The sequence below is a fragment of the Dendronephthya gigantea genome, unplaced genomic scaffold (genome assembly GCF_004324835.1).
Source record: "Dendronephthya gigantea isolate DGI-Jeju-01 unplaced genomic scaffold, DenGig_1.0 000078F, whole genome shotgun sequence".
Classification (NCBI taxonomy): domain Eukaryota; kingdom Metazoa; phylum Cnidaria; class Anthozoa; order Malacalcyonacea; family Nephtheidae; genus Dendronephthya; species Dendronephthya gigantea.
The window spans coordinates 719,087-734,206 of NW_021163088.1; the positions used below are offsets into that span (position 1 = coordinate 719,087).

General features: G+C 35.9%; 3 non-coding genes across 3 annotated transcripts; 1 reads left to right on the top strand and 2 right to left on the bottom strand.

The window, feature by feature from the left end:
* Window positions 1-12,549: 12,549 nt before the first annotated feature.
* Trnaq-cug lies at window positions 12,550-12,621 on the bottom strand. The gene has a single exon. It is a non-coding gene; the product is annotated as a tRNA-Gln (tRNA).
* A 1,216-nt stretch (window positions 12,622-13,837) lies between these two features.
* On the top strand, window positions 13,838-13,909 carry Trnag-ucc. The gene has a single exon. It is a non-coding gene; the product is annotated as a tRNA-Gly (tRNA).
* A 312-nt stretch (window positions 13,910-14,221) lies between these two features.
* Trnaq-cug lies at window positions 14,222-14,293 on the bottom strand. Its single transcript has one exon. It is a non-coding gene; the product is annotated as a tRNA-Gln (tRNA).
* Between the last annotated feature and the right edge of the window lie 827 nt (window positions 14,294-15,120).

The window sequence follows — 15,120 nt, forward strand, 5'->3', positions numbered from 1 at the left end:
AGTAAATAAGCCGCGAAAAATGTTACAAAAATATCATGATTTTTGGCACTTAACACGTCGTGGGTATATTCTAGAGGTTGAAAGGGTATTAATTTTCGAGTGGATTTATACACACTTTAAATTTAAGACAGGAACAGTTGATAGAAAAATGAGTCAACTATAGGTCCTCCGGCAGGAATCGAACCTACGCTTTTGCGATGCAGGAGCAATGCTCTTGCCACTGAGGCAAGTTCTAAAATCAGAATTGATTTACCCTCACCTATTCCCGGCATTACCCTCACCTATTCCCGGCATCCCCTCACCCATTACCAGCATAATTATACACATTAACCTCGCTTGCTTTTGTCAGCTACCTCTGTAGCTTAGTGGCAAGGGCATTGCACCGGCATCGCAAAAGCGTAGGTTGTCGATTCCTGCCGGAGTAACTATAGTTGATTCATTTTTCCATCAACTGTTCCTGGCTTGAATTTGAAGTGTGTATAAATCCACTCGAAAATTAATACCCTTTCAACCTCTATTATAAAAATATATCTTACTTTAAATAAATTTTACTTATCTATAATGAAATCTTTTAACTGTTCTCGTTTGTATTCCCAAAGTTAATTTCGTTTTATATACGAACCAAAGACCATTTGTATTTTCACAAAAACAGCAATCAAAAAATGTCGGGAAAATTTTCGAAACTCGTTATGCCACTCCTAAACAGTTCAATGCTCCTAAACGATGCTTACAGAAAATATCCGCACCGCACCCCGGCGTATGTAGTGGCGTATGGTGGTGTATGAATTCTACGAGTGTTTTAGTTCGAATTCTCAGTAAAATAGCCCCATCTATATAATAAATAACAAAAACGACCTTTCGCTATAATTATAGTACATACAAGCATGCACGCATAACCATTTGCGCAGCACAACTTTTTTTCAAGGGTTATATGTTAGTTATGAATCTATTTGCTCAGTTATATGTTAGTTATGAATCTTTTTTTTTTGGAAAGAAGTATAACAGCTATATATTAATATATCACTTACCTTTTGCCTTCGTAAAGTATGAAAACGAAGCAATTAAACAAAGTTTGATAAACGTCTTCTGTGTCATCATCCAGCAGTGTTATAGATAAACAAATACGTTATGCGACTGCACCGGAATGAGTTATTCTTCCTGTTATCACTGAAAATGAAATTTAGCATATATGCTTCGTTCTTTATAGGGGGGATAGATAATTATTAACATGTCCACTCCATTAACAGCTTTTCCCTTTCTATATGACACGAAACTTGTCATTCCATGCAGTGTGCAAGAGAACTATACTTATCCTGACATAGAAAATGAATATTCTAAGAGGGCTAAGAGGGCCACTTAAACTACAAAGTATACTTTGTAGTATACTCAAGACTATGGGAGCGGCTGGTAATCACTTTTTATTACATATTGGTTTATTTAGAGTTGTTACTATGGACCGACTATATGGATATAAAAAAAAATTTCGCGTGAGATGCGTGTTTTAGTACCTAACATAAAAGCATAAATGGTACTTTTTCATTTTGATTTCCGTTAACTATACGAGTCGCAACGCAGCTAAATGGTGTCATTATATATAAATACAAAAATATTCTAGATATTTTCCTCAAAGAATTTTGATTTCCGCGAACTCTTTGTGTGAGTTGAGTCGAGCATGCATGCATGCACATAGTATTTCGCTGATAAAATTTCTCATTTTTCTATAATCTGTTACAGTGCGTATCAATGGACTGTTTAAATTAGAATGGTTCGTAATTATAGAAATAACGCTACAAATAATTATACGATTCCTAGACTGATTGGCTAAGGCTTAACAAATGTTTCGATATGTAATTGACTAATCGAGATTAAGCGAAGAAATGAACTACTCTAGCGATGTTAGGTCTTTAAGTATTGAAACCCGCTCTTCACGTTAAATAATTTATTGTGAGGTTAAAAACAGCTGCCAACAGCCTAAATTACGAATGTGATTTTTGGCACTTCATCCGATGCAGGTAAATTTTAAAGGTTTTAAAGGGTCTTAATTTCGAGTGGAATTATACACACTTCAAATTCAAGCCAAGAACAGTTGATGTAAAAAATGAGTCAACTATAGGTCCTCTGGCAGGAATCGAACCTACGCGATGCCGGTGCAATGCTCTTGCCACTGAGCTACAGAGGTAACTGACAAGGGCAAGCGTGGTTAATGTGTATATAAGATCTCATTAAATCTTTCTTTAAATTTTCCATCAACTGTTCCTGCCTTGAATTTGAAGTGTGTATAATTCCACTCGAAAGTCGAAACTATATAAGACCCTTTAAAACCTCTATAAATTACGAATGTATATATAATGAGTGAATTTATAGGGTAAATTTACTGGCTTCAAGGCGCGCACAGTAAATAATTCATGTAAAAGAAATATAGTGAAATCATTTAATACATGTTGATTCACTGAAAAAAACATCACGAACAACGGTTGTTGAGGAAATTCATATCATAATAGTTAATTTCAAAGGAAGTTAAGGCGATAAAGCGAAAGAGAAAGGTTTCTTTATGTTTAGAAACTATTGTTATATAGCCAATTATAGGTCCTGAGTATCCTAAATGTGATTGGTTCTTTTGTAGTCACATGACTTTGAATAAATGCAATGTGCCTCGCAATGGAAACAAGTAAAAAATTGATGCCCACATATTGTCATAACAGTGTAATTAAAGTGTTTTTTCTTGAAATGAAATTGTTGTGTAAAATGTATGTTTTGTTCCAATTGCAAGGTTTCCAAAGGGCGAGATAATATAAAATACATTTACTAAAGCAGGAGAAAATAAAATGACACCGATGATTTGTAGCACTGCATGTGTCGTATAATTTTTTGTGTTAGTGCGGCTGGTCTCTGTCATGAGTGCCTTTATTAACATGGGGCGTAGAAAGAATTTTTCGAAAACGCCGAAATCTGGATAGAATATTTTTGTGAGGCGTGCAGTTATCTCGTGGTGAAAGAAGGACCAGTTTACAAACTTAGGAATTGATTTGATTCATATAATTCGAAAATCTAGCAAACGCGTCCGTCGGAAGTTTCTTAATTGTTATATTTTAATTGTTGTATGTTTATCGGTACAGTATTTTTAATACAGCTCTTTCCAAAACTCAAGCATTATGGGGAACATCAAAAGGATTGCATCACAGTGTCGACCCATTTATATTAACACTTCAAGACCCATGTACGTCAGCACTCAGCACAATCCGCTAATCAATATTTCTCTCGTAGGCGTAATAATGTACTTCTTTCCGCCAACGCTATTATCTTTGGCACCTGATATTTTTGTGTCATGATCAAAATCAAATTAACGTAACGTTTTTCATCTTATTTTGCTTCCCTAAATTTTATACCTTTTCGACTAATATAAGTTAAAGCCGATCTGTTTGGGATTTACAAATTAATAACTGTTCAGAATTGTCGGTTACGCTCTAATTCTTAACTATTGCTTTTTCTATTTTTGTGCATGCAATAAGCTCATGTTCCTTATACGGAAACCGATGGTTCGACTCATCACGCAATTTGATTGGTTTCTGATATGTTTGGATTACCCGTGTTTATGTTACGTGCGCCTTACAAGGCATTTCGAAACTGCATTAACGCTTCCACGTTTCACAACCCACTCCCATTAATTTAAGGACATGAACCCTCAAGAGCATTTAGAAGTACGGATGTTGTATTTTCCTTTTTCGCCGTACTCATGTTTCGTTACTCACGGTAAATATGAATATAAGTTTGAAAGACAACAATCGTTATATAGCCGAGTCGGCAGTACTAAAGGAACTTTGTACACACCTTAGATTTGTACATACCTCAGATTTATGAAATTTGTTGTTATTGTTGACAGATTGTTAATTAAAGTTGATATTTTGTATTGAAAATTGAAAATATTTGAATCGTCGACTGAATTGATATTTTTCAAAAGTAAATTGTTTTTCTTGAAGCATTCACTATTAGGTATGTATTGTTTTGATTACATCTCCAATCATCAACCAGATATTTAATATAGCAGCCAAAGTTACTGGTCCTTAAAGCAGGAAAATTACATTAAAAACATTAATGTAATTTTGTCTACAATACTTGATTAACTTTTTTACACACCATACGTTTATGAAATTTGTGGTATCATCAGCCAGATATTTAGTATAGTGGCCATAGTTATTTGTCTTTATAGCAGAAAGAGAGATGACATCTGAGATGAATGATGATACCTGCCAGGTATCTCTTCTTCTGTCACAATAGCGTCCTTGGTAAACAACAAAGGATCATGATCACTGATTCCAAAGATGTCCGTGGAATAGAGAAATGCAATGTGTTGATCGAGCAAATTATCTGTCACACGATGAGTTGAATCTTCTATATAGTCTAGGACCTGTAAAGGAGTTTGTATGCATTTCATTTAGGACAGATTATCTCAACTGTTTTAGGGTAAAATGATCATGGCGGTCAACATGGCATATGTGCCAAAATCTGAATCCGGGACGAAAGTCCTGAAAATGACCACACCCAGAAACAGCATAGTCGACATAGCTCTAAATCCTGAATTATCAAAGCTACAGTCTTTCTGAATTGTTTATATGGTTCAGAATGGTTGCTTTTAGGGGTGGTCACTTGAGGGTGAAATTAGCCCAAGTTTCATATTTTAAAAGAAAATGAATGTTTTCTATCCCAGGTTAACTACTAATTATGCATAAAATTACAGATTCACCTGGCAAAGTCTAATTTTCCCCATTTTCTAAAAATGTTTGCCGTATGATGAAAAAAATGCTTATTTTAGTATATTTATTATAAATTTCCTAGGAAATAACAATGTTTTGTTGCGATACGACATATTTCATTTCACTTACCCCCCGCCATAACACGATTTCAGCCATATTTCGCAAATTTGATCGCCGTTTTTCGCCGTCCGTCTCAAGCACCATCCAAATACTGTACTTTAGCACGATTCTAGTGGACTAAAGAATTATTCAAGCAATTTTCGATGGGTTTTGAAGTAGTGCCATGTAATATTTTTTCATTTTTGTGTCTTTTGTGCCTTGACATTTCACCAATTATGTCGGCATTGCCATGTCTCGTCGCCTTTCTGCACGATAAATGCCACTTCTTGATCCCCAGCTGTATTTTTTTAACAGCATCGATAAATAATTGATAGTACAATAGCAGCTATCCAAAATTTGAAAGCATTTGTCCCACTTCCAAGTAAAAAACCACCCCTCGTTTATCGGGAATGAAATTCAAGTGCGAAAGATTCAAAATAATTTGAAAGTCTCGCGCAAACTCCGAGTCGACGAGCCCTCGTGGACAGCATTCCGGGGGGGACGAAAATTAAAGCATACATTTGTTCACAACCACAATAAGTCAACAACCCGAGTAAAATTTGTCCGTTTTTGCGATTAATATTTCTCATAACAAAATTAACAAGTCTCCGCGTTTAAATTGCATTTTCTTGCTTTCACAAAGCTAAAAAAATAAACCAGAAATGTATTCGTGAAAATAATCCCCCCCTTGCAATGTTGCCCAGGAGCATTTGTCGTGGAGTTTGCGCGAGACTTTCAAATTATTTTGAATCTTTCGCATTTGAATTTCATTCAAGATAAACGAGGGGTGGTTTTTTACTTTCAAGTGGGACAAATGCTTTTAAATTTTGGATAGCTGCTATTGTACCATCAGTTATTTATCGATGCTGTGAAAAAAATACAGCTGGGGATCAAGAACTGGCATTTATCGTGCAGAAAGGCGACGAGACAGGGCAATGGCGACATAATTGATGAAATGTCAAGGAACACAAAAATGAGAAAATATTACATGGCACTACTTCTCCCCCAAGTGACCACCCCTAAAAGCAACCATTCTGAACCATATAAACGATTCAGAAAGACTGTAGCTTGGATAATTCAGGATTTAGAGCTATGTCGACTATGCCGTTTCTGGGTGTGGTCATTTTCAGGACTTTCGTCCCGGATTCACATTTTGGCACATGTACCATGTTGACCGCCATGGTCATTTTACCCTAAAACAGTTGAGATAATCTGTCCTAAATGAAATGCATACAAACTCCTTTACAGGTCCTAGACTAATAGAATCTTCTATTGAATGTTCCATAGAATGTCGTATAGAATATCCTATAGAATGTCGTATAGAATATCCTATAGAATTAGTGCCAAAATCTTTTAGAATATTCTATAGAATATTTCAATAGAACATGCAGCATCTTTCTTGATTGACACTTACCAGATGATATGATCATCACCACATGGTACAATTACCATGATGATATTATCTTACCATAATATGAGCGGTACTTTAATTTGACAATTGTAAAAAATCTTACCTTCAAGTTATTCTGTATTGGTGAACTAGTTAAATTAAAATGATTTTCAGCAGGAATTTCTTAAATTGCGATAATTGTTTTGTTTGCAGTGTTTTTGATCTTGTGTCCCTCATCAAGACTGTATAATATAATTCTAGAGAAATATCAATTATAAAAACACATTTATGATACATCTTTATTGTCAAAGTGAAACAGGATTTAAGTAATTGATGAATACCAAAGTGATCATAGCCATGTGAATCTAGACAACTGGGCAGAACAAGAATGTGTAAGACGTGAAAGACATTTGTACATGTTATTAAGATAAACATTAATATCCAGATGACGTCAATCTATCTATGAACATGTGTCATGATCACATGAGCACTAGCAATATAAAAGTTTTGTTTTATGTAGTTGTTAGTTAGTTGTAGTTGACTCCAGCACTTGTAAGTTTTCGTTAATAAATATTGTTATATATAAGTCTTCCGCGCTCACGAGTTTAACAGTACACCTACTAGACTTAAAGAACATTTGGTACATGATTTGTCAAAAAAGTTCAACATCAATCATTGTTTGAGGTAGACAAGATCTTTATACATAATATTTTGTGTAATCCCCATAGGTGGTTAAGCAAACTCCTTGAATTTTTTCTAGATTTTAAGTACGTTGCTTTATTTACCTTTGAACCATGGAACAAAAGAACCCGAATTTCAAGAGCCCTAGAGAGTAAAGCTCTCTAATAATACTCAGCAGGCCACACCAGTCCTCCAGTCCATCCGGACGATAATTCGTCGCCGTCGGGTAAATTCATTGAAAGTCCGATTGAGAATGCAGAGAAACCTGTCTCAAACTCTTCGAAGGCAAAACGTAACGGTAAGTTCTATTTCATTCCTTCAATGTTTTTAGTTGTTCATTACAATTAATGTCTACAAAGAGTGGCTATTTGACGTAACAAACACGTTTGAAACCAAGCTTAAACTCTGCTGTGTTTGATGATCCGTTTGGTCTTTTCAGTGCCAAAGAAATATTTTTCAGTCATTTGTTATTCCATAGTGCCCTTTGTTAACTTTAATGGTTTATTTCACTTAATATATACAAACATGTGTTCAAAACAAAGACGACATATAGGCTGCTCCTTTTTGTGTTCGGAGTATGCCGGATTTTCAGAACAGTAATGGAATGAACGGAGTACTGTCACATGATTGTTCGGAACTGTTCTGGCTGCCCCAACTTTGAAGATGGGGCAGCAGCCTTTCAATAGATATGCCCCATCACCTATAAGATGGTTATCCTGGCCACACCATTGCTGGCCAATATTCCAAATGTCACAATTTCTTAAAATCCTTGCATCATGTACGCTCCTATGCCAACCGGCTACCACATGTAAAAATTGCAAGTTACTTGCACTAATGCCCTGAAGAACGATGGAGTGAAATTTTTTCGATTAACGTATACTTTTGGATGATCGTGTGGCGCTACAATGCGAATATGAGTTCCATCGATTGCACCCAAAACATTCGGGAATTGTGATGCTGTGTAAAAATCATCTATGGGGCAAATAGATGAACTTCTTTCTCAAAGTTCGCAGTACCACGTCAAATACTTGATCTCTACATCGAATGACAGATGAATCTGTAACGTTAGACCGGTCACCAATTCTGTGTATGGTATCTTGATGGGCAATAAACCAAATAGTGATAAATAACTTCTTCTCTGGCTTAATAATTGGTCTTCCTCTTTGAATATCCGGCGTAAGAACCACAGCCACGTTCCTCAGAATAATTTCAAAAGTACGCCAAGATATTCTGAAGAACCTTTGAAAATCGTCGAGCAGGTAAAATGGTATTTTCTCCTCGGCATAACCGCTTATCTTTCGCCTGTCCTCACGAACCCTGACATTATGAAAAAGATATTATGAAAAAGATATATCGGTGGGCTCCGCACACGATCACCACCGCTCCGCGATAAGTTTGATTTTTAGCTACCCGGGATCTCAAGCGGATTGTGGCAATTGAAAAAAGACAAGCAGTACTTTTTACTATACATGAAACGGTAAAATTTCAAAAAAGTTTCGAAATTATTTTAAGATATGAACTGGTTATACTCAAAAATCGGCCAATAAAAATCGTAAAATATCAAAACGGCTTGATGTTGTCCGATAAAAATCGGGCAACAAAAATCAGTTAAAAATAAAACGTCACACACAACGATTTGTTAGTTTTTATAGTCAAACGATTTTAGTCGGCCGAGAAAATCGTGTCGTGTGCGCCTTGCAATTTTTTTGTGTTCACTTTTTTGAAATAAAGCAAGGGTTTTCCAAGACATCTTATCTTTCATAAAATAGCTTCAAATTTTCACTAGAAAAGAAAGTATAGCACACTTACATTGCAGTGGTTACAGTAATTAAATTTTCAACGAAGCTGTCACTTTCAAAGGCATTTTAAGCTGGTTCAAAATCCCAAAGTAAAATCGGTATTAACTTTTCAGCCATATTGAAAAATGCGAATTTAATTTATGCACACTCATTTTCGCAAGCCAATGTTCCGGAATGCCATGTGCATTCCATTACGCAGAATTCCAGAACAGTATCGGGCATACTCCAGAACACAAAAAGGAGCAGCCTCATATTGTCAACGCTTCTCGAACGTTTTTCGGTCACGTGTCCGTAATTATCTATATCCCTCATTATCAATGTTTGTTCTAATATACTCTTATATATATATACATATGTCAACACCCTTCGATTACAGAATAGATGAGTCAACAAAACGAGCAAGAAGAAAGTTCGGCCAATACTAGCTCAAATGCCTGTTCATTTCAATTGGACAAACTATGGCGTGATATTCTATCCATTTAATCTTCGCTAACGGCAGAAAATACACACCAAAACACTTCACTTGATACTTCTTCACAAAATATGAGAAAAAAAGGAAATATTCTAAAAGAATGGTTTGAATATTTGAGGGATTCAAGAATTCGCGACGTTTTATTTAGGCCCGCAAGCATCGGAGTTCGGCAACATGCACTATGCGTTTTTTCAGAATTTAAACGTAAAATAACAACGTCTATGAAATTGAATTTGAAAAGACATGTGTAACGAATAACTCAAAATGTCATAATGCTTCTAAGTATTAGAAATACCTAAATCGAAAAATAAATTGTCTCTGTACTGACTCACTCGCGGCAATACAGTCAAAATTCGCGTCCGGCACTTCCAAATCGCCCCTGGCGTTTATCGGTCTTTATTGTTTTACCGAAGTGCTTGCGCCCAATGTTTTATACCAATTCTCTCTCAAATCCTCCTTGTGTGATAAATCATTGCCATGACCAAGAATTTAATAAAGATTGTATATCATAGTTTAATTAAAAACCTTACTCCGCGCAGCTTTTCACAAAATTACCACGGCTGCATGTGGATTAATTTTAGAATCAACAAATTATCATATTTCAATCCCACCTCCACAATATATATATCTCCAATCGTGATTCCTGAATGCTTATTGTGTCATAAACACATGACTTCTAATGAACCATTTTATGTCGATAATGTCGGTAAATTAATTAAGGTCAAAGCAAAAGAGATAAGGCAGACAGAAGAAGCCGCTATTGTAATATTTTGTAGTATACCCATTCGCCGAAAGCCGAACAAAATGGCGTGAATCGAATATCAAATGTTTACTTTTAACCTGTAAAATTATGTACAAATTTTTTTCACAACAACCTTTTCGCCTGTTAAAATGAATGCTTAATAAAATTACACATTAAGGTACTGTACAGTGTACATGCATGCAGCTCTGCGAATGTTCATATGCAGGGTATCCCAAAAAATGAAACCTGATAAAATAATATAATAATTTAAATTTTCACTGAAATATTGAGATTATTGCTCTGAATAATCGAATGAACTTGCATGATATCCCTGTTCGTCCAAAATTTCATATGCTTTGAATAATATAGGAAAACAAATAACCGAAACAAAACAAAATTACATACAGTTATATAATACTTCGGCAATTGTCATTTTAATGCATTCTCTCGGAACACCTGATGATGGAGAATTAGCTGTAACAAAGCGATTAATTTAGATTAAGTATTTGGTAGCCACAACAAAGGTTTTGTACGATAAACCAGGCTCCTATTTATAACGAGAACCTCGGGTGTCAGAGACTATGCGGATTGTTACGTAAGTTCTTCGCGCAGCAAAAAACTGCTTTCAGGCGGTGGATACACTACTGTTGGACACTGTTCGCTTCTTATATTATTTTGCACGATGGAATGGCGCTATACTTTGTGATCGTATGTGAAACGTCGTTGTATACGAGCGTCCTAACTCCTAATTTCGCTTAAAAGATTAATATCTCCCCTGCATGGTTTACAAAATCACTAGCTTGCGTGTCAAAGGTGGCTCTTTACAGTTTTCAAAAATCCAAGTTATAAAACTTTGAAATGCATGTTGAATAATGGCAATACATCAGACTTTGTGGTGCTCTGTATAGTGAAACATAGGTCGTTGCTATCGTGCATGTGTTTTACTTGCACTAGCTCTGAAGTCTTTTGCCATTGCAAAGTTTTTTTTATTTTAATGAACTTTTTTTGCGGACTGCGGCGAAATACAGCATGCGAGATTTGAAAACATGATTATCCGAAAATCTAGAAAATACATGCATGTAGTTGAGCCATTGCGTCCGCTCCCACTATCAGTATTATTTCCTACCCTATGCCTTCCTTCTCTTACGGAAAAGTTTAGCAGGGCGTTTATAAAATCGGACAGTGCTCTTCATGTGACTCTGTGTGTATTTTGCAATGGCATTTTACTGTTGCGAGTTAAAAACCAGGCTATTGTCTATTATTGTGGTTATTTCTGTTAAAGAAAGTTCAAATGGAGTAGTTACATTTGGATTTGCTAAACTGCTGTTGATAGCCATCGTTGTGCGCTATATTTTTACACTTAAATGATGAAGCAGCAGAGCGAGCGCCGCGGGTCAACTGAAAACTAATGGACTCAGACTCATTTCATTCATTTGACTTTTAAAACAGGCGATTCGTTCAAACGTGTGAAAAAACCCTCCATAATGAGTGTCAGTATTAAAGTGCCTGTATTACTTGTGGGATTTTTACGGATTTGAATAGGGCTTGAAAAATTTGTTTATATGTTCTACAACATTTTTTGATATATTTAAACAGTTTTAGAAATACGTCGGTTGGGGGGACTGGGACTCAGGAATGATTTACAAAGACGCCGTCTTTTATAATGTAAACATGAAGAGTTTTACTAGCGATATAGTTTGCGCTTTTCAAGAAAAAAATGCGGGAACGGTGCGTTGTGTATGGCTTTAGCAACTGGGCGAGTTTTTCTCAAAATGTTTTATTGGAAGATCGAAGTAAAATTACAATTGATTATATTATGTTTGACAAGAACTCGGTTCCTGAGTCCAAGGCCCCCGAGCACGACGAAAATTTAGGCAAATCGTTATTTTTAGGTGTACATATTTCCGTAACTATTTAACTGTATCAAAAAGGGTTGTAGAACTTATAAACTAATTTTTCAAGCTCTATTTAAATCCGTAAAGATCCCACAAGTGATATAGGCACTTTAATATTTTCTTTGATAAGATGGTCTTAACGCTACAGCCAAGTCATCAAGGAAATGAAATATCACCAGTGCTAAACTATCTACTATAGCAAAGCTGCAAAGCAGAGGTGGATCCAGCACTAGTGCACAAATTGGCATTACAAAACAAAGTGGTTATTTTTAGCAGTTTTCTTTTGTCATGCAAATTAGTGCACTAGTGCTGGATCCACCCCTGCCTCAAAGGAAAAATAGAATAATATGTCAAATGGAAATTTTCCTTTAAAACAAGTAGTAGAACTGGGCTCGATTCCCGGTCAACGCATATCCGCTTTCGGGTCTTCACCATCCCCTATTTGAATGAAAATATTGCATGTTTTTCGTCGACAATAGAAATTAACTTTTGCCTGTGTTAACAAAACAGTTGCTGTTTCATTCCATTGGTTTTATACTTCCAAAAAAATCAGAAACAACATAATTTGAGTGAATTTACGGGACTCAGAACACTACAAAAAAACGTAGGAATTATCTTGACTGCCTTAAATCTTCGACTAATCATCTTAAAAAGTTCCTCGATTCAACGAGACGTGCAATGCCTTGAATTTTTTCCGTGAAGAGTGATTATAGTTACAGTTGGTCCTGCCGAGATTTGAACTCGGATCGTTGGATTCAGAGTCCAAAGTGCTAACCATTACACCACAGAACCAACTTGAGATTGGTTTCGAAACGCATTTTTCTTTTAGCATTATAACGATGCTTATAAGACTGTTCACCGTGAATTTCTCCATACAAACTAGGATACAAATTTTTAAATCAGGAACAACATATTTCGAGTGAATTTATAAGACACAGAACAATAGCAAAAAACGTTTGAATTATCTTCACTACCTTAAATCTTCAAGTGATCATCTTAAAAAGTTTCTCATTTCCACGAGACGTGAAATACCTACGATTTTTTCGCGTTAAAGCGTGATTTGCCTTAATGCGGTCGTAGGTCTTGCGGAGGTTTGAACTCGGATCCTTGGATTCACAGTCGAAAGTGCTAACCATTACACCACAGAACCAACTTGAGATTGATTTCGAAACGCATTTTACTTCCAGGATTATAACGATGCATATAAGACTGTTCACCATTAATTTCTCCATTCCAACTAGCGTGCAAATTTTTTCTATGCCCGATTTTCTTCATTCTCTCCATCTATTTGCTACGTTCGATTTTTAACAAAAAGTAAAATGATGTGTCGAACAATACCATATCTTGTGTTGATGGTGACATGGTTAGCATTGCTGCCTTCCAAGCTGTAGATCTGGGTTCGATTTCCGATCAACGCATAGCCGCTTTCGAGTCTTCATCATCCTCTATTTGAATGAAAATATTCCATGTTTTTACGCCGACAATAGAAATTAACTTTTGTCTAGGTTAACAAAACCGATTCTTTTTTATTCCATTGGTTTGATATTTCCAAGAAAATCAGGAACAACATATTTCGGGTGAATTTACGGGACACAGAACACTAGCAAAAAACGTTTGCATTATCTTTACTGCCATAAATCTTCGACTAATTTTCCTAAAAAGGGCCTCGTTTTCAAGAGACTTGCAATGAAGCCAATAATTTTTTGCTTGAAAGCGTGATTTGCGTTTAAGATGGTCGTAGGTCCTGCCGAGATTTGAACTCGGAACCTTGGATTTAAAGTCCAAAGTTCTAACCATTACACCACAGAACCAACCTGAGATTGGTCTCGAAACGCATTTTTTTCATCAAGGATTATAACGATGCATATAAGACTGGTCACCATGAATTTCTCTTTTCTAACTAGAGAGCAATTTTTTCTATCCCCAATTTTTTTCATTCTCTCCATCTATTTGCTACCTTTGATTTCTAACAAAAAGTACCATGATGTGTCGCACATTACCCTATCTTGCGTTGATGGTGTAATGCTTAGCATTGTTGCCTTCCAAGCAGTAGATCTGGGTTCGATTCCCGGTCAACGCATATCCGCTTCCGAGCCTTCATTGTCCCCTATTTTAATGCAAATATTGCATGTTTTTCACCGACAATAGAAATTAACTTTTGCCTTTGTTAACAAAACAGTTGCTGTTTTATTCCATTCGTTTTATACTTCCATAAAAATCAGAAACAACATATTTTGAGTGAATTTACGGGACTTAGAACACTATAAAAAAACGTACGAATTATCTTCACTGCCCGAAATCTTCGACTAATCATCTTAAAAAGTTCCTCGATTCAAGAGACGTGCAATGCTTGCAATTTTTTCCTTGAAGAGTGATTCAGTACAGTTACAGTTGGTCCTGCCGAGATTTGAACTCGGATCGTTGGATTCAGAGTCCAAAGTGCTAACCATTACACCACAGAACCAACTTGAGATTGGTTTCGAAACGCATTTTTCTTTTAGGATTATAACGATGCTTATAAGACTGCCGGTTCACCGTGAATTTCTCCATTCAAACTAGGATACAAAATTTTTATATCAGGAACAACATATTTCCAGTGAATTTATAAGACACAGAACAATAGCAAAAAACGTTTGAATTATCTTCACTACCGTAAATCTTCAAGTAATCATCTTAAAAAGTTTCTCATTTCCATTTTTTGCGTGAAAGCGTGATTTACTTTAATGCGGTCGTAGGTCTTGCCGAGGTTTGAACTTGGGTCCTTTGATTCAAAGTCGAAAGTGCTGACCATTACACCTCAGAACCAACTTGAGATTGGTTTCGAAACGCATTTTTCTTCAAGGATTATAATGATGCTTATAAGACTGTTCACCATGAATTTCTCCATTCCAACTAGCGTGCAAATTTTTTCTATCCCCGATTATCTTCATTCTCTCCATCTATTTGCTACGTTCGATTTTTAACAAATAGTACAATGATGTGTCGAACATTACCATATCTTGTGTTGATGGTGTAATGGTTAGCATTGCTGCCTTCCAGGCAGTAGATCTTGGTTCCATTCCCGGTCAACGCATATCCGCTTTCGAGTCTTCATGATCCTCTATTTGAATAAAAATATTGCATGTTTTTACGCCGACCATAGAAATTAACTTTTGCCTTTGTTAACAAAATCGATTCTATTTTATTCCATTTGTTTGATATGTCCAAAAAAAATCAGGAACAATATATTTCGAGTCAATTTACGAGACATAGAACACTAGCAAAAAACGTTTGAATTATCTTCACTGCCAT